This window comes from Mixophyes fleayi, chromosome 8, assembly GCF_038048845.1.
Source record: "Mixophyes fleayi isolate aMixFle1 chromosome 8, aMixFle1.hap1, whole genome shotgun sequence".
NCBI classification, from domain to species: domain Eukaryota; kingdom Metazoa; phylum Chordata; class Amphibia; order Anura; family Limnodynastidae; genus Mixophyes; species Mixophyes fleayi.
Window position 1 is genome coordinate 102,102,557 of NC_134409.1, and position 23,805 is coordinate 102,126,361.

General features: G+C 39.1%; 1 protein-coding gene across 1 annotated transcript in view; it reads right to left on the reverse strand.

Annotated features, from left to right (window-relative positions):
* Nucleotides 1-19,300, reverse strand: part of CACNA1I (calcium voltage-gated channel subunit alpha1 I) — a 565,240-nt gene extending 545,940 nt beyond the window's left edge. Inside the window, exon 1 of the mRNA XM_075183011.1 lies at nt 18,577-19,300. The gene's annotated coding sequence lies outside the window, so the exon portion shown is untranslated. The remainder of the gene's footprint in view (nt 1-18,576) is intronic.
* Nucleotides 19,301-23,805: the final 4,505 nt, after the last annotated feature.

Here is a 23,805-nt window from a genome sequence, read left to right on the forward strand (position 1 = left end):
AATCCATTATTGTCTTGGAATGTTTATGGGCATTATAAAATGAAATTGAAAGATGTAGCAAAAGATGCCTTGTGATAGAATGATATATACCATAGTAGCCTCCTCTTTCGGAAGGTCCTGGAGACTCCCGGATTTCTAGAAGTCCTCCCGGACTCCCGGGAGAGCAGGGCAACCTCCCGGTTCCCAGCTATTTGATAAGTTAAACAGCAGTGGCGGGACTTATAATGAGATTTGCGCGCCATCGTGGCCCCGCTCCCTGCAGTAATAGGCCAGAACACGTTATGTCAACTTAGGGGGTGGGGCCACATGATGCGATTCGATGAGCCTCATCCCCACACGCCAACCTCACCCCCAATCTCCCGAAGGCAATCTTGCCCAAGTTGGCAAGTATGATACATACTGTATATACTCATAAAGTATACATGCAGGGTCAAATCATAAAGTATTAGTAAATAAAACGTAAAATGTATGTCTCTGTACGTGCATTAAATAGTTGTCACTAGTCAGGGACAACTTCCTGTCTGTGCCAATAGGGCTAATTACTGGCAATGGAGGTATCTCTGTGCAAAATGTGACTGACAATTGGGGAGGTACTTCTATGACTGGCAACTGGGGTGTCTCAGCACAATATATGGTTTGCAATGAGAATATTCCTGTCATATATCTCTCATTTAATGGAAGTATTGCAAGCGTTACGGAATATGTTGGCGCTATATATATAAATAAATGATGATGATGATGAAGTATCTTCAGGTAATGTATGTAATGTATAGCTGGCAATGAGAGTTGTTTCTATGTTATATACAGTAAAGTTTGTAATTTGGTTATCCCTATGCAATCTATGGCTGGAAATCAGATTTTGCAATGTATGGCTGTCCATGGGAGTGCACTCTAAATACAATACTAAGGTTGAGTCCTCATATTCCTAGCCTGGAATATGGCTATATATGAACATTGTTTTCAATCAAACAATGCATGTCCGTTATATGTTTCCTTACCCCACTGTGCTGTCACTAGAAATATAATTTTCATTTTGATGACATATTAACTGCAAATTTCAGTGACAGGGATTGTGTAGCACACTATATTAATATAATATTAGTACCATTATTGAAAAATCGAGTGCTAAACGAAAAAGCGCTGAACAAAAATTGATTTCCCATTGCAATTAATAGAAATTAAAATTATTTTGTTCCCAGAAAGCTGTATCAAAAGTGAATAAAAAGTGATAACATTTTTTAAAACTAAATAGTAGTCTTATATATATTAACTACAGTATTGTAATGTACATATATTTATCAAAGATACTGAACACAAACAAAATACTGTACTGTATGATGTATTAGTATTGTACTGTACTTACAAAAAAAAATACTTTACAAGAATTTCATTGCTGCTACTTCCATTTCCTTACAATTGTTTTCATCATTAGACAACTGGTTAGCAGAAGGTTTTGTAGGTGTTGAAAAAGTTTTTATGGCTCCTGATGTAAAAGGCACTACTCTTTGGCCAGTTGAAAGCAAAATATTTTGGTAGAGATTTAAAAATAAACAGAATAAAGCTTTTGGGGTCTTGCTTTATTATGCTGGCAATAAATGCATCCTGAAGTTTGAAAACCTTGTTAAAGTTTGCTGTTGTAAATATCTTTGGTTCATTTTCTCCTTGATACTCGAGTTGCTGTTCCAAGTCTACGAGATCCTCGTCAGTTAGTGGTTCACAACGGGATTCTAGTGGGTCTGTAATATCAGGTGTCTCTAATTCAATGACGCCTTGTTCCCTGGCTAAGTTAACAAGGTCTTATATGACTACCTGTACAACATTGTCAATTCCTTTGCCGTCAGATTTATCACGCACACAGTCAGGCCACAACTTTCACCACACACCATTCCTAACCTTGCTGGAACTTTATCCTAGGACCTGCCAATGTTTTTAACTGCATCCTTGTTGTTGGAATCCTTCCAAAACTGGGAGAGTATGGAAGTATTCTCACGATCAGTCTTCTTGATTGATTGATCGAAGTTCATTGATTGGTCGTTCATTGATAATAAGCTTTAAAATTGGCAATAACACCTGACAGCAGAATCGATGTGGTGTTGGGATTCTGGAATATAAATTTGACATGCTCATCCAGTTTACTGAAGGTGGTGAGATGCCCTGGAGAATTGTCAAGAAGTGCCATTGTCATATGTGTAAGGATGTTCTTTGCAAACTAATCCTTGACAGTTGGTCAGAGGTGGTGGCTGAACCAATCTTCAAAGACCTCACGGGTCACACCAACCTTTCCGTTGTTAATCCAGATAACTGGATGAAATGTTTTTGAATAACCCTTGAGCACCTGCAGGTTTTCCGAGTGGTTTTAGCTTACAGTCACCTGAAGCATTACTGACGAGTAACAGTGCCAAGCGATCTTTTGACACCTTAAATCCAGGCACTGATATTTCTTTAATGGATATGTGTGTTCTCTTTGGCATCCTCTAACAAAAGAGTCCAGTTTCTTCCACCTCAAATATCTCTTGAGGTGTATATCCCCTCTCCTCAATAAGCTTGGTCAATCTTTCTTTAAAACCTTGTGCTCCCTTGATGTTGGCACTGAGGTTTGAAGTATCTTGGTAAGCTGATGCTTACCAGAGTCAAGATACCTCAAACCTTCTAATTAAACTTTTAGTAGGCTTTCAGAATACACTTTAAACATTTAAAATGAGTGTCCCTCATTGTACAAAACGTGGAGATTATTTCTGAGAATGCAAAAGTGTGGGTAAATACCATTAAATGTTATATTTCCATGAATGCACCTGATGTTATGCAGTGCCGCTTGAGTTTTCACATTAAGGTGGTTGCATCTGCTGGGGATATTTAGCATTTCTGATTGGAGGTACTGGGTGGATTGGATTCATGAGAACTAGGCGCAGTTTATCCAATGTAAAAAAAAAAAACACATACAAAAATTACACATGTCATAAAGACAGTTCTGATCTCCCCTCACATTCATAATTAAGCCATAAATCAGGCTCATCTGAGCAGTTTTAGAAGAAAAACTGAAATGTACTATTTAATGAAATGGGAGGTTGTAAAGTGGTAGTGGGTTGGATTTTGCTGTTTACACTTTTGCACAGTGTGCCTTTTAGGATTTTTCTGCCTCCATGCAAAAAGCAGTGGCGCACGCTGAAGACCCAGAAACCCCCCCCTCCTCCGCTAAAAAAGTGCCCTACATATCGGCACTGTACTATACAGCAGCCGCGGCGCTGTCTAAGAAGCGTCCACGGCGGTGCTGTATTGTATACCAGCAGCCGAAACGGAGCTGCCACGCATGCACGGCAGCTCTCTAGGGTTTTTTTTTTGGGGGGAGTGGAGGAAAACCCCACTGAAAAATCCTCCGTGCGCCCCTGAAAAGAGTTGTCTTCCGATAGCAAAGAGATGTGCTGACCATCTAGGCACATCAGTGTAAGACCAAAGTGTTTTCTGCTGCACATCCAGTGCACTTCAAAAAATGAGGTCCAGTGGAGGCATCCTATTTGTGTGCTGAATTGCTATGCATCAGGAACATGTGACACCGCTAAAACATGAGTCCACATGTGCTCTTGGGTGTACAGTCCCTTAATGTTTGATAAGTGTTTTAATAAACAACATTTTTTAGAGTACCTCACCTCCTGCTGTGATATACAATAGACCACAAGAGAACTTTAAAGACATCCTGTATGCAAACGGCTCAGACACATCTCTGCTCCAGAGAGAAAGATTTCTGTTCGCTTTTACTACTTTTAAATTATAAATTTGCATGGTTGGATTTTAAAAAGCAGAGAGACTCATTTCTATTAAAAAATCATGAATTTCCAAAACTTACATCCACTCCTCCTCCGCTCTCTGCTCTCGACTTTAAAGAATTTTCTGTAGTTCCTCAGCTAACTTATTCTCTTTAGTCAATACAAGGACCTTACATTCCATTTCTCGTACAGTTCCCTTACTTAATATGCCACTTAGAGCAATATACTATGGAAATTACTTCACTTATTTGTACTGCAAGTATTGCAATCATATCTCCCACCATCTACTAACCCTAAGCCACGGACTGGGAGCAGAAATATTTTAGCAAATATAGCTTCTCCATAATATGGTGTGTGAATCGTTTGTGCAGAAAATATGTCTTATTAATAATATTTGTCTTTATTCTAATAAAGAAATAATAATTGGGTTAAATATAGCAAAGACCTTTACAAAACTGCATTGTTAAATGGTTTTGTGATGTGACAGGGTAATAAAATCACTTTTCATATATTTTTTATCTATCAAACAATATAGATGAGCCCAGTTAGTGTTGGGGTGCACAGGAGGATATACTGGTGAATTGAATGGCCAGTCTGAGCTGGCACAGGTAATCTGTTACACTAGAGTGTAATCTTACTGTAATTTCCAGAAGTAGTATAAATAGTATAAGTAACAGCCAGTGGCAGATTATAATAGACGTGGATAGTGCAGCCGCTCAGTGTCAGAACAGTAGGGGCACTAGGGATGTGCATTTCAGATACATCGTGCTGCACCTGAAGACAGTCCAGGAAGCTGGACACCCATAGTATCCAGCGATTTCCACTGAAACACTGTTGCTTAATCGTCGCTCAGCAACCACTTATGGCGCAGGCCGCAGAGCCATTGCCATTGCTTGTGACTTGGGAAAACTTGTGAAAGGGTGAAAAATGAGTGAGAGCAGAAATCTGCATAGAGCTGGATATACGAGTTAACTGTCCACAATGTGCTGCCTGTGTACATTGTAATAAGACTTTCCTCTAGTCTACAAACTGTCAAGCGGTCTCTGAAGACCAACCTCTTCAGACAAGCTTATAATATTCCTCAACCACCTTCTTAACCTCACTAGATTACCCTATTACCACCTGTTACACAATCCATACAAGACAACAACCCTCTGAAAAACATGGCTGTGTGACTGCATCATATAGAATACTAATCCCTTTTTGTTTTTTTTATCTTTGCAATCTGGCTTGACCGAAATGCAATATCATGTATACAACATCCATTGTCCCATAGATTGTAAGCTTGCAAGCAGGGCCCTCTTACCTCTCTGTCTGTAGGTATTACCCAGTTTGTCTATTATTGTGTTTTGTTCCCGATTGTGAAGGAACATGTTGGCACTATATCAATAAATGTTGTTGATGATGATGATGATAACACAGATATAGAGATATGGTGCACTCCATGTACAATGATACAAGTCTGCTCTGCATTACATCTTAAGGATCTGAAACAAAGGTCAGTAATTTGTTTAATTTGGTGAGTTTGCATGTGTACAAACGTGTCAGGATAAACCATAATAGTTGTCTCTAAGAAATTGGAAATAACTAGCTTCACGCAAAAGCAAGTTCACACAGGGCAGCATTAGGCTGGACTATAGGGGCAGATGACAAAGGGTCCTTGCAGAAGGTGTTATTGTTTTCACGCATCATGTATACATAGTTTTGCTGGCAATAGGAGATTACGGAATTTATAGAATTGCTGGCATTTCACTTAGCACTACTCATTTTACATGTTGTCATATTCATTGAAGTCACACAGTTGTGTTTCTAATCTTAAGGCAGACGTATTAATATGTTTGCTTTTAAATTACCATCCCCCATTCCCAAATTCATGACATGCACAGGATTTTCAGAGTTCAGCTTTCACCAAAAAAACCTATTTTCATACATGTATATTGCTGGTCTAGGAGATTGTGAGTCAGGATACCAGTAATCCTTCTCTGTTTCCCCAGCAACACAGCATGGAGAATTTTGAGATGAGTTGGATCTGTTTTTTGAACATACACTCATTGACCCGAAAAAACGTGTTCCATGCCAATAGACAGGTTGTGCTTGTGTCTAGATGTGTAGATAGAGAAAAGAACAGGTGCTGTAAACAATGGTACCTCTAATTTTTGAAACGTGTGAGGGGAATTTTCTTCTTGTCCCATCCTCTCTGTCTGTTTGTATTAACCAGTATTGTTTTATTACTGTTTGTTCCCAATTGTAAAGTGTTATGGAATTTGCTGGCGCTCTATAAATAAATCTTGATGATGATGATGATATGGTCACTGGTGTATTATAAAAAGCTCTATGAAAGCGCAATATAACAATGTTATAATAATACCACAGTAATAGCAAATGCTGGTAAGGTGATAATACTATTCATGATACTCATCATGAGATGTAATGATGAGTTTTTAGATAGAAGTCACTCTCTATGACAAGGTAAGAGTGAGGCACTGCAGTGAGCAGGAGAGGAATATAGACTGCAGACGGAAAGATGGAGAAGAGAGCATGGGGGGACTACAAGGGGAATGAGAAGACTGCACAATGGAGGTGGGGAGAAAGAAAGAGGATAGGAACACTGCAAGGGAGAGAAGGATTCAGTCATATGTTTGTATAATATAAAATATGTGTTATATACACTGCCCCTTTTCCACAATCCAAATTGAGGTTTAATCCACAAAACTGTCAAACAGGGTGTCCCAATATTTCTGAGTACGAAGAGGTGAAGAGCCTTAAATCAGGAAAAAGGCTTGTTCACTGCTTTATTCCATTTAACAAAGGCTTATCACAGGTGAAATCAGCGATCTCTCTGGCCCCAAGCAACCTTCAGTTGTTTAGCACTTTCCTCATACACCTCTATGAGGACGGTGAACTGAATCCATTATTCAAGCGGTGATATCAACTCTGTCACTTCAATAGAGCCTGTCTATTTCGAAGAGAGGGTTTTTCACCAAGGATCTCCCAGCAGGTAAGTATTGTTAAATAGCGGCGGAACAAATGTCTTTATTGCTGCGATTAGCACCAATACAGATCCTTAAGTATCAATACAATCGTTAACTAAACCTTTATTGTGATATATGTCATTATTGCAATACATTTCTTAATATTGTTATGGTTGGAATATTTTTGTCACTGCACAAACCTAAAATGACCCTGTAAACCAGAAAAAAAATCACTGAAGGAGTAGTGGACCACTACCAGTACATCATAGGCCACTATGCAGCCACCACATATTGCCACAAACCGAGATAGTGAGTCATTACACATGTGTCGAACAGTCCCAGGACCAGGCAGGGCAGAATCAGAAACGGCCCAAGAGGACTCCAATTTAGCTATTTTGTATTTATTAAAATAAACTAAGCGGAATTGGAATAATAACAAGTACCAAAGAACAGTATTAGATGCAGGAAATGATTTTTGCCACCATAAAGATGGAAATCCATGCCCATCTCTCAAGGCCTCCACACATACACATGGAGCATACACATGGTTGCAGCCTTGGGGCTTACATTGTATCTGCAAGGTAAACGCGGGGAATGGTTCTTTCTGATGATGGGTATTTCACAATGATACTTTGAAGCAGAGGAAAAAAATTATTGTGATCGGTGTTGCACCAAATCCACCAAACATTTTGCACCCAAGCCAGTGGCGCACGCAGGGGGAGTTTCTGAGTCTCCAGAAACCCCCCCTGCGCTAACTAAGTGGCCGCTATAGCTGCACTGTCCTATACAGCAGCCGCGGCGCTGTCAAAGAAGCGTCCGTGGTGGTGCTGTAGTGTATACAGCACCGCCACGGACGCTTCTTAGACAGCGCCGCGGCTGCTGTATAGGACAGCGCTGAAGAAACGGAGCTGCTGCGCATGCGGGGGGTGGTTTTTTCTTGGGTCGTTCGCCCCTGCAAGCTAGCTGCCTCTGTCTACCCTTGTCCCGGTGCTTAGAAGAAATAACAATGTAGGAAATTTATAGACCAGCTTTTTAATATGGAAATTAAGTGTCTGTACCAAGTATTAATGGAAATAAGTACATCATAAGGAAATGGAAAATAGCTATTTCTTTTTTTTTAAAATGTACATGTTTAAATTTATATAAATTTGTATTCTTCCTAATTACACTTTGGATTAGAGTAACAGAAAGTCCGGTACTTGCCTGATAACACACACAGGAGAACAGAGCAATATCTTGGTTAACTTAAGTAGCCTTTAATTATTATCCATCAACCCAACTTGAGACTTGTTGATGTAGCTGACAGGTTGGCGGTGGCACTACGGATATCAATAAGCCATGGGCAAAGATCAGATTAATGGGCACATTAGCATTTTGTAAAGCATGATAAACAACTTGCAAGTTTAATTGAATTTATAGGCTAAATCCTCATGAATATTTGTTAAGTCCTTCCTCAGGTGCCCCCTCGGGTGCTGCCCCAGCATCTTCTGCTCCTCTGTCTGTCTGGGAGTGCTGTGCTTGGTTGTGACATCAGTCCCACCCTCCCAGCGTATCACTACATGGAAGAACAGCAGCTGGCAGCTTCACAGGTATGAAGCTGCTGCCTCTCCATGTCAGTGCTTAGTGTGGGGCTACTCTGGAAAAATAAAGAGGTTGAATACGTATTAATATGTCATTCATTTAGTGTTTTACACACCCACTAAACCTTTGCTCCCTTGTGGTAGTGCCAGCCCTGCTCTATTGTCTGTAAGTTACAGGCCTATTTTAATTCTTATCAACACTTGGACATTACTAATACAACTTTTTTAAAGCATTTATGCTGTGGAATCTGCAATTCACAGTTTTATCAAAAGTCCCATCACTCATGTTCACATATTTTGAAGTACATACTGTTAGGATTTTTATACCTTCCCTATGTGTATTGCTGTGATCTATCGCCCCCTGACCCACAGAAAACAATTTCTTGAACATTTTTCTGCATGGCTTCCTCACTTCTTATTCTCTGACATCTCCACCATCATCATGGGTGATTTTGACATCCCTATTGCTAATCCACATTCCAATGCTGCTTCAAAACTACTTTCTCTAACCTCCACACTTGACCTCTCCCAGTGGATTGAAACCGCTACTCATCAGGATGGTCACTGTCTTGATCTTGTTTTCTCTAGACTATGCTCAGTTTCTGATTTCCTTAACGCTCCTTTCCCTCCTCTCGGATTATCATCTTATTAGCTTCTCGCTCACCCCCAGTTCTTTACCCTCTCTGCTGTCAAACTCGTCCAAGCCTCCTCATACCCGCAGGAATATTAACTCTATTGGTTTTCAACCTCTCTTCAATATTTTATCTCAACAATTTCTACATTCTCCTCCCCTGATAGGGCAGTTCTTCATTTTCACAAAACCCTAGAAACTGGCCTTGATCAAGTGGATCCAGTGACTCTTCATACCCCGTGTGACTTCGTTGTCAACCGTGGCACACTAAAGTAACACAAAATCAACAAAAACTCTCTCGCAAAGCAGAACGTCACTGGCGTAAATCTTGTACCTCTAATGATTTCATCAGATATACTGGTATCTACTATCCCTATCGAATTGCTCTGGACACTGCAAAACAAATACACTTCCAATCTTACATTTTTGCTCAAGTTTCTAACCCCAAATGCATTTTTAACACATTTAAATCTCTTCTAAACCCTCCCACCCCAAACCCTCCGACTACTATCAGTGCCCAGGATCTTGCTTCCTATTTCAAGGACTAGATTGATAAGATCCGACTTGAAATGTTATCATCTAACTCGACAAGCAATCAGCTCAATTGCTTTGTAGCGCTTTCTGACACTCTCTCTTCATTCGATCCCACAAATGAAGAGAAAGTTTCTACAAATTGGCAGGTCCCTGACTCCTGTGCTCATTCCACCTCTAACTAAATTCTGTAGTCACTCCTACTCTCTACTGGATTCTTTCCATCATTATTCAAGCACACAGTGATTACTCCCATTCTGAAAAAAAAAATTCTGACACAAACTCGCTCTCAAATTACCACCCCATCTCTCAGCTCCCATGCCCCTCCAAGCTGCTAGAGAGAATTACCTACACTCGCCTCACACACTTTCTTACAGCAAACAACCTACTGGATTCTCTTCAGTCAGGCTTTCACTCTCAACACTCCACAGAGACTGCGCTGACCAAGGTTGTCAATGATTTGATCACAGCGAAAACCAAAGGCCATTACTCTCTTCTAATTCTCCCGGATCACTCTGGATTCTCTATCTACACTTCTCTTGGAAAACTAATAAACTCCTTTGGATTTCAGTATCATCTCTATGCGGATAATTTATCTATCCTCTCCTGATCTCTGACCATCTGTGTTGTCCCATGTTAATGACTGTCTCTCAGCCATTTCATCCTGGATGCCCTCTTGCCAACTCAAACTCAATATTTCAAAAACCAAATTAATAATATTCCCACCCAAAAACAGAAGTTACCTATCCCACCCTCGCTTTCTAGGTGTAATCCTTGACTCACAACTATGCTTTGTTCTCAACATCGACTCTATATCTAAATCATGTTACATACATCTAAAAAACATTTCCAGAATACACACATATCTCACACAAGACACTGCAAAACTTTAATTCAGGCACTCATCATCTCCCGCATTGATTATGGAAATTCCCTCCTTACTGTTCTTGCCAAAATCAGACTAAAACCCATACAATGTAATTTGCATGCAGCGGCTAGATTGATTTTCCTTGCAAAGTGTTCTCCCTCTGCTGAGCCACTTTGTCAGTCTCTACATTGGTTGCCTGTTTGTCAACAAATCCAATATAAAATTCTTCTACTAACATACAGGGCCATCAACAAAATTACACATATCCTCACTTGTCTCAAAATATCTCCCAATTCGACACCTCCGTTCTGCACAAGATCTGTGATTCTTTTCTACTCATCAAATCCTCCCATTTCTGGTTACGTGACTTTTTTCGAGCTGCACCCACTTTGTGGAATTCCCTCCCTCGCACAATAAGACTTTCCTCTAGTCTTCAAACCTTCAAGCATTCTCTGAAAACCCACCTCTTCAGACAAACTTATAATATTCCTCAACCACCATCTTAATCTCCATAGGTTACCCTATTACCACTCTCTACACAGCTAACACAAGACAACAACCCTCTGACCAATATTGCTGTGTGACTGATCATACAGCCCACTCAATACTTTTTACCTTTGTATTTTAGCTGAAAATTTGCAATATGATGTAGCACTTTACCCTTGTGTATCAAACTCCCATTGTCCCATATAATGTAAGCTTGCAAGCAGGGTCCTCTTACCTCTATATCTATATGTATTACCCAGTATTGTTTTATTACTGTTTGTTACCAATTGTAAAGCGCTGCAAAATTTACTGGTGCTATATAAATAAATGTTGATGATGATGATGATGATGATGATTAGTGCATATTGCCAAATGGGTTGTATCAGTTATGATAATAAATGGGTCAAATTATTTCATTATACATATTAATTTAATCAATATCATTTACTGTGATCACTTCCCCTTTCAGACATTTCCTATCAGAAACCTCAATTAGTATGCTGACTCTTCATATAGTCGCTTAGTAATATAGGGGTGGAGAAACCGTGGGACCAGAGCATAACTAACCTCTCAATGGGATGTCTAATCTTCACAACATTTCTTGAAACTCTCTGGAAACCAACACGCACCCAAATTAAAAAAAAGCAGCACCTCCAGACTGAATAGGCTTCCCTCCCTCCTGTACAGTATAGCTATTCCACTCTCCGTAATACAGTCTCCTGCTGTCATTCACTCCTGCTCCTTTGACACTAACAAGAGTTAGCAGACCAAGTAATTTGATTACCTTTACTTTCACCAGTCAATGTAACACTTCTATATACACTAACAGGCAGGGCCAACACTGGGATCTCCAGCGGCCTCAGCACATGCACAGAGATGCCCTATTAGGAATTCCGCTAGCCCTACTGACAGGGAAAGGGATCAGTGATCGGGTCACTGGCAGAACAGTCACTGCCTGCTCCCTCTTGTTGGAGGGGCAAGAGCATCTGTAAATGACAGCAGGCATTATTTGTTTAGTATTTGTGCCACCCATACCATACCACTGGGTGGAGCATGTTACTGATATCCTCAAGAAGCAAATGGAAGGAATGGTGCTGTTCTCCCCAATTCTATTAGTATCTGTACAACTTATAACTCCCTCTCTCTTTTTTGTTATTATCACTTTCTTCCCCATCTTCCTCTTCTCCACTTAATCCTCTCTTGTTTCCCTTCCAATCTGCTTACTCTCGTTTAGGGGGCGTGTTCGTTTGCAGAAGAAATGTTGTGAAGATTAGGTTTCGGTGCCTCAATAGTTGGTTCTATAAAGTGCCGCGTGCTAATGAGGTTGCTGACAGGCAAAGCGTGGAGGAGAAAGTAAGCACATACTGTTCAAAGGAGAGGAGAGACATAGTTAGCGATATACATTATATAGACACAAGATGTAACGATGTTGGCTAGGCGCATTAAAATGCAATCAATTGGGCTACCCATTACAATAACTGATTTTCATTTTTGGATGTACAACCCCTTTAATTAAAAATAGAACAACATTTATCAAACATAAAACACATTTGAAGCAATGGGATATTTTGCAGTTATTATCATTATTAGCTCAGTAACAGAGTTTCCTGCCATGAAATGATTTTCCAGAAGATAATATCAGATTGGAATAATGAAATTAAATAAAATTTGATCCAGTGGCTATAAAAAGTGTTCAACCATCCCCGCCCCCATCTCTTACATGTCATTTTACCAATGATCAACACAAAATACTCTGTAATGACACTTAAATGACAACTCTAACACTTTGTCTTAATTAATGACAAATAAAATAAGTATTATTTGGTTACATATGTATTCACCACCCTTGTTTTAATTCTCAGCAGAGGCATCATTTCCTGCAGCTACAGCTGTGAGCCTATTTGGGGAAATCTCTCCAGGCTTTGCCCATTTGGCCACTGCTGGGATTTCAACCCAGGACCTCTGTGTTTCAGTGGTTACACCTTATCTTCTAGGCTGTTGGAGCAGGTAATGAGGATTACCCTTCCCTATGGCCTAACAAACCCAACTGCTGTGAATTCCTAGCAACTTCTAGGCTCATGTGTGGCCTGCTGTAAGACAGGAAAATGTTGGTTCATAATTTGTCATGTTCTGTGTCCAGCCTTTTAGTTGCATTTCTAAAGCTCCTGGGTCTTGTTCTTAGGCTTGTTCATCTTGTTTTCCCTGTTCCTGTGTATGTCCTAACCTGTTGCTGCCGCCACATTCTGTTGTTTTCCTGCTCTTGCCCTGACCCCTTTAGTTTGCCCTCCTGAATTGCTGGTATTCCTCATGCAATACAAAGTTCTGGGCATTTGTGCACTTGAGGACAGACCCCAGGGAAACGGTGGCTGTTATAGACACAGCAGTATGCTGTGACCAGGAACTCGCTTCTCCAGTAGTGGTTTGGGTGACAGGTCCTTCCATTTGTCTGCCCTACCAGTGTCTTGAAGGTTGTGTTTGTGTCTTGTTCGTGTCCATTTTTATTTCTGGTATTACCTTTTCCATGCCTGACTACCTGTTTGATTCAGTCTTCAGCAATATATCTGCCTGCTCGACACCTAGACCCTGGCTTGTTCGACTGTCATCTGGTTTACTTCTCTAATTAGGGGTGGAACTTGGCAAAGCAGGGCTCCATAGCAAAGTTTGGGGAACGCCTATTCACTCTGCTCTTATGAGTATGTATTGGAGCCAGCACATGCACTGGACATTGGGCATGCTCAGAAGAGCAGAGCAGGGACCTCGGAAGGGTGATATATCATACCTCCTGCAGTGGCCACTACCTTTCATTTTAGTTGTATGATGGGTGTAGTGAGTTTTCCATTGATACACTCCCAACCTACTGTGAGTTTCTGCTCCCCATTTGTTGTTGATTGGTAATCTGCTGATCCTTACAACTGCATGTTTTGTGAATACACAGCTAGGTATGTTCTTGCACACTGCAGCAATGTTTCCTCCAAGAAGTAACTATATCCGCTCCTTCCATTTTGCCCTCTATTTTAAGTTTCCCAGTCTCTGAAGCAGAGGAGAGGAGGAATCTGCATATCACTATGTTCCTGGCACCATGCTTCGCTGAAGAGATAGTGTTCTGTGGATGATGCACAGAGTTAGGTTTGCGTTAGACATACAGTATTATTGAGATCTAAAACCATAAAAACTACCTACACTTGGTATGTCAGTTGCTGACATGCCCTTTGGCAAACTATAGGCGAGACGTCATGCGAGTTATCTTCCCCAATGGGTTTCTTTTTGCCATTCTTCCATGGCAGTTCTTCCATGGCAGAGTGCAGATTTCTGAAGTGATTACCAGCATAGAAGGCTGTAAGTCTGTCAGTTTCCATAGTGCCCGTTTTGCACAGAAGCTCAGTTTTGAAGGACGGACTGTTTTAGTCAAATTTAAAGTTGTTTCATTTTATCTCCATTTCTTATTGATGGACTTCACAATGCTTCAGGGAATATTCATCATCATCATCATCATCATCATCATCAATTTATTTATATAGCACCACTAATTCTGCAGCGCTGTACAAAGAACTCACTCACATCAGTCCCTGCCCTATTGGAGTTTACAATCTAATTTCCTAACATACACACACAGACCGAGAGAGACTAAGGACTAAGCACAATTTAATAGCAGCCAATTAACCTCCCAGTATGTTTTTGGAGTGTGGGAGGAAACCGGAGCACTCGGAGGAAACCCACGCAAACATGGGGAGAACATACAAACTAAACACAGATAAGGCCATAGTCTATTAAAATGTTTCAAATATTCTTAATCCTTTCCCTTATTGGTTCTTTTCAATAACTTTGTCGTGGATTAGCTTTGAATGTTCTTTTACCTTCTGATGAAGCTCTTATTTGGCAATGCACTAAGCACCCAAGGGACCTTTTGTAGGCAGATGTATTTCTTTTTAACTCAATTGAAACTCTTTATTTGTACACAGAAGGATGAAAAACAATTAATACCTACATAATCAAATATTTGCAGTTTTATAATTAGGAAAAAACTGTATCAACTTTTATTTTCACTTGATAATACAGGCAGTACCGTGTAATGTCAAATAAAAAACAAATCTAAAACTTTTGCGTTGATCAGTGGTTAGAATTCCTGAATAAATCTATTTTAATTCCATGATATAAGGTGTGGTGAAGTGACAAAGAATTTTTATTTTATTTTAAGTACATTGATCAGAGTCTCATACATATTATGTACTATTTTTAAAACAAGATGCCATAAAAATGACTTTTCTTTGCCAGGGTACTGAATAATAATCGAAGTCAGTGCTGTTTTATTTTTGTTTGCAGAAATTAAACTTGTTGCCTGAGTTTTACATTTGATATAGATCATTAGCCACAAAACAAGTGCCAAGTCAGAATTGGCACCTGTTTTTTGCTTCAAACAGATGCAGTATTATATACATCTAATGTATTTGTTATAGCCCCACCTCTGCCCACTCCCCACAATTGCACAGCAGGGCAGGAGAGGTGAAAATCACCTTTGCAAATCAACATTCTGGAAAGTTGCTAATGTCTTGTCAATGAAGCGCTCACTTCTTGTGTACGGAGTAACACTGTGTTAATAAAATGTTAACAGCTTCACAGCCCATTGGAGAGAAAAAAAGGTGTCAAATGTACTGCAAAATATGCTGTTGCAGGATCGTAGCCATTGCTCTTTCTGTGTTTACAACAGCTTCTATAACAGGCAATTGTTTCAATGTATTTCTTTAATTCACATTAGGGTGTGAATTGCCTCATTTCTCAAAAGATGGCAGCCATTTTATTGTCTGTCAGGTGGTGCTGTTAATGACAAACAAGGTGTTAAGCACTAATGGGCAGAAATCACTTTGCTTGCTTTTCAACTAAGATTGCTAGACACTCGTTGCTATTTTAGTGGTAGCTATGTAAAATTTGAACTTTAGGTCAGTATTAATAGAACAACAACAAGATGACCTGTATTATTTTTCCAGGGGAGGACAATATTTAATTTTATTAAAATGCTGTAAAATATGAAATAAAAGTTAATGTTATAAGGTGATCTCAAATTACATTTTCTTCACCGCAATCCTGCAGTAAGAGTAATTCCCTTTAATATTATTATAATTTAATTCTTATTTTATAGATGGGTTTCACAGTCTACGACTATATAATGTAAACTACGCTCTAGTGAACAAACTGTAAAATAATGTATTCATTCCACCTACCTAACCATAGCGTATATCTATTTTTAGCTGTCAGTCAAGTATTGTCATTCGATATCTCTGCATCTGAGGTATATTTTATGTTTGGCAGTCTTCTTATCAATGGGTACAGTTGATCTCTTACCTGTGTGTCCATCTATTTGACCTTCAGTCAGTGTCCATCTACCTACAGTACCCATTCTTTGCTACCATTCAATGTACCTGTAAAATTTCCCTTCTCACGTCGTCATTTTTATTTTCTGTCTCACCAAATGACAGATATTTCATCATTTATGTTTAAAACCTGCCCATCTACAAATAAAATGTTATTAAATAGACATCAGAATTGCAAAACCAGGTTCTCTTTGTTTTGCTATGATTTTCCACCATCTGTTTCTACAATTTGTAGGTTACACAGACAGAAGAAAGTGGGGGAGGAGTTACCTGGAACACGTCATATTCTAGGGAGTCACATCTGTAACAAACTTGTCACATAGAATAAGCTTAATTACAACGCTGCTGTTTAGATTTATTTCTAAGTAACAGAATGCAAACACATCATAAGAGTGTGTTGGTGATAAGTTCTTGGTTTAACCTGTCTGCTGTCTCCTATTAAGATGCAAAAGGCTATTTTTTTGCTCATAACCATTAGTGCTTAACTGATGTTCCATAAACCCACTTGGCTTTCTGTAAATAACTTTCATTTATGTAAAAACTCCAACTTCTTGGCTCTTGTGTTCCTATGAATACATTTTTTTTATCCCTACTTTGTTAAATCACTTATTGCATTTTTTAATCCCTTTGTAGCACCATTTAAAAGTCAGCTATATGTATATTGTTGTCTTAGTTTTCCATCTGTGTAATTGATGCTAGAAGCAAGGTGAACAAGAAGGTATCGGCAGCCAGCAAGCACGTCCCATGTGCTCGTTAGACTCTCGCTTGATTGCTTTTAATTGCCACATATTGGCAAATTTTCAGCCTTTCTTGTGAAGTTATATTACAGCTCAAAAGATGTACATTACCAAAGAGGTTAAAAAAAACCTCTTCAAGCAATTATAATTTGCAACATGTTGGCTGACTATCTTTTATAGAGCCAAGTTTGGCTCTAACTAGGGTAACTTTGAGTCAGCTTGAAATTGTAGGAAAGGGATAATGTGTTCTGTTTGACCTTGAGTTGTGTGGCATCATTGACAAATGGCAAAGCACAAAACTGGGACATTAAAATTGTTGCATATTGGTTCAGAGACATACTGTGCATTCACTGCTCTATAATGTGTAAGAGATTACAGATTCTGTTAATGGGATCATGCTGAAATCACGTATGGCTCTTAAAATATTACAAATTACAATTAAACAAAAATACACTGCTACCCATTATATTAACCAGTTACAAACTCAACCAGATCTAGATGACTACCCCTAATATCATAGGGTCAAGTCAGTGATATAATTTGCCTCAGAGACATATCTAAAAGGTATGATTCACCCCTTGTCTTCTTATTAACCCACATATACCTCCAGGTGATATAAATAAATAAATATATATATATATATATATATATATATATATATATACATATTTATATCACCTTATATGTAGGTGATTTAAGGTAACATTTCCTTTAACCATTTGATTCCTGTTCTTTGCCTCTATAATTCCATTTTTACTTTCCACACATGCATTTGAGGCTCTGGAGTAGATAGTGCCACAAGTGGCCCACTTCTGCACCATTAATATTATTATTATTATTATTATTATTATTATTATTATTATTATTATTAATACAGAATGGGGATCATTTCTGTATCATCTGTCTGACAATTGGGCCCTGTTCCATTTCCAGGTGCACAGCACAAGAGTGACGACAATGTTCTGCTACAAACACCTACAGTTTTCTGTTTTCCATGACTAAAATCAGCCAGCAACATGTCTACCACTGCCAGTCCATACTAACCATTACAAGCAAGCACGCCTCCCAGACATTTTAGGTTTCCCCGTTACCACCTGATGAAGGTATTCAAAAAAAAGTGCTCTTTGACTGAGACTAGCTGTGTCAGTAAACACATTGTTCAAAGGCAGAAGACTTCTTGGTTGATTCATATCTGGGTCTGATCAAAGCCTGGCTAAGCTTAGCTGTGTCATATGCTGCCCACATCAAAGGCAATAGAATCCTAAAAAGATTACCTACCACAGTATGTCAATGAAAACAGAACCATGTGCCTGTCATAGGTCAAGTGGATCAGTTAAGAAGGAACCCCATGGCAGCTGCTAAGTTACCAGGTAAAAGGGACATTCTTCAAAGCTACAGAGCAGTGGGAGGTGAGGGGTTAACAGTAGCAATGCCGAAAGGAGTAAATACAGCAGTGTTATAATCAAAGTTGCATGCAGAATACATGCCCTGAACGTGGTGGCGCAGGGGAGTTAAGCTATGGGGTTCACCAACAACCAAAAACATCAACTACAAACTGACAAATCCTCAGGTGATGATAAAAGTGAATACATGAAAGTTTGATCTTTCCACACAAGGCAGTCATACGGACAGGTGCTTACTTACCTTCGCATGGACGAGAATCCTTGCAGTAAATTTCTCCTGGGGGGTGATATAAGCTTGTTCTAGATGGTGAATATCAACCAGACAATTCAATTGCAGCAAAACTCCCCATCCTTGATCATTCGCTCTCTCTATTTTTGGTTAGATACACAGATTGTCCTCCTAGGAATAAGGAATTAAGATGTCTTAATCTGCACGCACTGATAAATGTGTCTTTTCTTTCAAAGCTCTTCTGGGGGGAAAAAATGTAGTAAATATTTCTTTCTGCTAGAAAACCAATGAGTGGGATCCAGTAAGAGAAGGAAATAGAGGTGAGATGTGTTGCTTCTTCCCTGGGTATCTCTTCCTCTGCCTCTCACATGCGATCTCAGGCTTTTTTCGGTGTGGAGGACAGAGAGAATGAGAAAGCGGAGGATGAGAGAGCGAGAAGGACAGATGAATAGCCAGAGACAACAGTGACACCAGATGTCTGCAGGGAAGTGCTACATTTTCAGGAACACTGTACAAGCGAGAGCACTGAGGATCATCGCATGTGCTTGTCTGTTTGTCTGGGGGAAATGTGTTCTATGAGTCTGCTAGTCCCTGTATGATGGGAGGACATGGAGATTGGGCAGCAAGTTAAATAAGGCATCTGTTAATAGCACGTTTGCTGCAGTATGTTTGCTGTATAGGTTAATGCACAGTGGATTACTTACTCCTTCCTGAGCTGCACCTCTTCTGCCATGATGGACTGACACTCACTGGTACCTACTCTGCATAAGCATTGATATCTTTGTAACTGTGAGTGAGAGAGGATGCTGCCAGTCTCTCCGTCCTGGGAAGAGTTAACCTGTTTTCTTGCTGGGCAATGAACATGAAAAGAGAGGGGGCGAGATACTTTACAAATGGTCCAGGATTTTTGAAAGCATTATAACAATAGTCAGTTCCTTTCTGGAAGTCGTGTCCAGTTAAGTAAAAATCACCTACATTTGCTTGAGTTACAAAGTTTAGATTATTCCAGCTAGACATTGCTCAAATTCACACACAGAAATATATAGTTTTATAAATAAGTATAAAAAAGTTTACAACATAATTTACACCAGGATTAGAGAGTGAAGATATTAAAAAAAGGTACTTTTAGTGATGCTCTTCTCGGCAGACAGTTGCAGAGCAGTATAAAGGTTTATAACTTGAGATCGTTATGTCTGTACATTTAAAAAGATATATTTTGTTATATTTCCTATAGAACACAGGAGTGTGTATGCAGTGTATACATAGGGAAGGGGGGAGGGTCATTAATCCGGCAGTAATACTGGTTTCTATACACCAGCTACTGCAGAGGTTTGAACAAATCATCTGTGTCTGGTACACATTGTAATATGATTTAACCCTTTTGTGCAATGCTGGTTAATAGCCTGAAGCCCTGAATTTGAGCAAGGGCTGTAATAGTGCGATATTATTCCACCCTTCCACCCCCCTCTTCCTATTGATTATAAGAACAGCATAAGGGTTTGTGAACAATGAAAAACAATGCTAGTTAAAAGCAAAGAAAAGTCTTGTATTTATTCTTTTACCAGTGCGTTTGAAGCGTGCTCTCAAAGCTACCCTGTAACATAGTACTATGTACTTAATGAGCGGTCCCACAGACGATCACTGTATTCCAATGAGTGTTAACGCTCTTGAATGCTGCATGGGAAGTCGAAATTGATGCAAAGTAAAGTGAACATTTTTCAGAAAGTGTGGTAACATATCTATCCACTTATAGTATATTTTTTTCACTTGAACTATATATTTTAGGCTATGAGCATCAAGCACAATTAATAGGCTTTGCGTATGCAAGTTAAACACCATTAACACCCGTGTGTACTAGGCCTATGGCTGCAGTTTAACGTATTACACATTTTCTTTTAAATTCCTTATGCTTTCATTATAAATACAGTTATAATTAAGCAGGCGTTTCTAGTAGAGCATGGATATATGAGAGCTCAAAGAGACACTAAAATGATAACATAACGCCAAGGCGATTTGTACATTGTTTTATATCCTATATATTGTTTTATTTCAACCACTAATAAAGTGAACCGAAATGAAGGCTAAACAATTTGTGCTGTAAATGGATGGGTGCAGGGGAAGGTCAAACACATAAGCTTTTTATTGCAGTCTTATGGAGTATGACTAGATTCTAATGTGTATAAGCAGTGGTGCAAATAAGAAAGAACAGACAGAAACAGGTCTAATTGTATTTGCAGTACAGAGTTCTTTTAAAGCAGAACTAATCACAAAACATTAAACCACATATTTAATGTCTACGGAGAAAGAAATCATGAATTAATGCTTTTAAACATTATTGGTTGGTTAGGTTGCAGGGTAATCTGACAGGACTAAAAAAAAAATGTCCAAGTAAATGGCAATGGTTTGGTTTGCCCTCCTGCTATTGCTGGAAGCTGGCTGTACAAACATTTGGTTTCATGGCACTGCCCAGAAACCATACAAATAAAGCTTTAAATTTAAACGCTTTGTTTCCTGAATGTGGAAACTACACTTTCGTATATGGGTTGCCTCAAGAACAAAGTGATGACATTGTGACATCACCACTGACCACTTACCATAGGGTCTTACCTTATTATGACAACCCAAGTTTCTCATGCATTTTAGAAACAACAGATATTTAGGGGTATATTTACTAAACTGTGGGTTTGAAAAAAATTGAGATGTTGCCTATAGCAACCAATCAGATTCTAGCTGTCATTTTGTAGAGTGCACTAAATAAATGACAGCTAGACTCTAATTGGTTGCTATAGGCAACAACTCCACTTTTTCAAACCCGCAGTTTAGTAATTCTAGCCCTTAGCAATCGTGTTCTAATGTTAAATGTCGTATGTAATAACTACGGGAAAAATCTGGAAAAGTGTATCCCCCCTATTTTTTCTGTTTATTCCGATGTAGCTCATAGAAATATAAAGGTACCTAATCCACAATACAGCCAGTGGCAGAACTACAGAGACTGCAGGGGGTGTGGCATAGTCCTCTTTTCAGCGGAACATGTGCAACGGGGGCATGCGTCCAGCGATGTATATTTACGCCCAAAATGAAGTTGTAGTTGTCTGAAAAAAAACAATATTACATTTGATTTAGGCTGCACTGAACACTGATTCTGCTGTTTTCCGACGTGCAGTCAGCGTTGGAGCATGAATAAACAAACTAAAATCATGTAAACATTTTTCACGCTCCCCACTGCTCCTATCTGCACCTGCAGTCACACACCCAAAAACAATGTCAGTGTATATAGCCCAAACTTTTTTCTTCTTACTGGTGAAACAGATAAATTACAAAAATTGGTCTGGTCGGGAAAAGGGCTAAACATCCTAATAAACAGAGTTATAAATAACTGCTTACAGGGCTTTTTAATAATTCATGCAGCCATTGACTTGAGATGTGGGAGGCACTTTTGTAGAGGCATGAGAATAAGCAGCTTAAATATACATTTTACTGAGAAAGAAAGAGCTGCATTCACAACCACAGAAATAAAAAACTCTTCAAGCAAATGTTAATGTAATAACTATTGGTTTTTGATATTATCCTTTTTTTAAACTGTAACATATTAATCTAATTACTGCAAACTATTGGCTCAAGAAACTGGTATGAAAATGATGAAGATGTGTGATGAAACATGTTGATTACTGATTATATTCAGTTGTTAATATACAAAATAAAATCTGTTTGCAGAGATGTCTAGTATCAATTAAGTGGTAAAATATCTACTGGGTTTTTTTTGCAACAAGGAACTTTGATACCTATTTTGCAAACATTATAGATGCAATATAGTAGTTAATACACATGTATATAAATAATACACATTTATGTAAACAAGTTTAAATGAATAATGGAGCAATACTATGTATGTATAGTTTTCTGCATCCACGGAATAAGCAAAATAACAGGACAACTTTACAACCTACATTTCTGCAAAGCACATAGATAAATTAGGTGGCAATGGAGTAATATACTGACACAGGGGTCTATTTACTAAGCTGCCATGAGCCAAAAATCAGGAGAAACAGCTGTTTTCTGCAAGGAATGGCCATTGTAGCTCATCTTTTACTTCATCAAGGGGTCTAAAGCAGTTAACCACTTAACCTGTTTAATGTTAGCCACTGCAATCTAGACTTCTGTGGTGACTGCGATGTGACCCAATTTAACAGCCTTCAAAGACTAATGCCATTTCAAGGTGGCGTTAGCTTAATCATTCAATGGAGTCCATAGGACTTCATCACCGCCAGAGAAGTGCCTCTGCGTCCAGCACTGCGGTCCCTTAGCAGCGCATGTGAAGTAGCTTCTCGAGTCAGATGCTCCATTTGCCACCAGAATTAGGATGCTGATGAAGGAGGTTTTAGTTATTTTAGGGAGCAGGGAGGGAGGGGGGGGCACCGGGGCTTATTGCTTCATTAATAACAGCAGCCAAATATTTTGATTCTCACTATTGTCCACTAACCATGGTAAATAAAACTCATAATGTATAAAATGAATGCTATGCTTGTAACATCTTCACGCCCTATTGTGGCATGCAGTCTAAATGAGTGGCTTCATGCAAAATAATGCTTTACTCTACATCTGCCTGGAGCAGTGTTTCCCAAACCCAGTCCTCAGGGCTCCCTAACAGTGCAGGTTTTCCATATCTCCTTGCTGAAGCACAGGTGTATTCATTACTGACTGACACATTGTAACAGATCCACAGGTGGTCCTTATTATGTCACATGTGATTCGGAAAACCTGCACTGTTGGGGAGCCCTGAGGACTGGGTTTGGGAAACCCTGGCCTAGAGTGATCATTAGCTATTTAAGCTATTATTTTTTATCAGGGTTCCAAAATAGATATGGTTTACGTATAACAAAGCAACCTATGGCAGCTCGTTCAGATATTACGTTTTTGAGGGTCAGCAAAAACAAAGGGGATGAATTTAAATAATGCTAATTTTCTTGATATAAAGTGTAAATTAGTGTCCTTTACCTTGCTAGTAGATGTAATAATGCTGGAAAATTACAATATTTGTCTTTTATAATGCACACAGCAAGGGGACATAGGAACAAAAAATGTTATGGATTACTGTAGGACTTTTCTCGCGTTTGGTATCTCATTTTACGACAGTTGTAACAGTGACTGTAGATATACAAAGACTCCCAATTTTATGTTAATTTTTGTCAGTGTTTCAAGGGTTGGCTGAAAATGTATCCATACATTATTAAATAAATATTA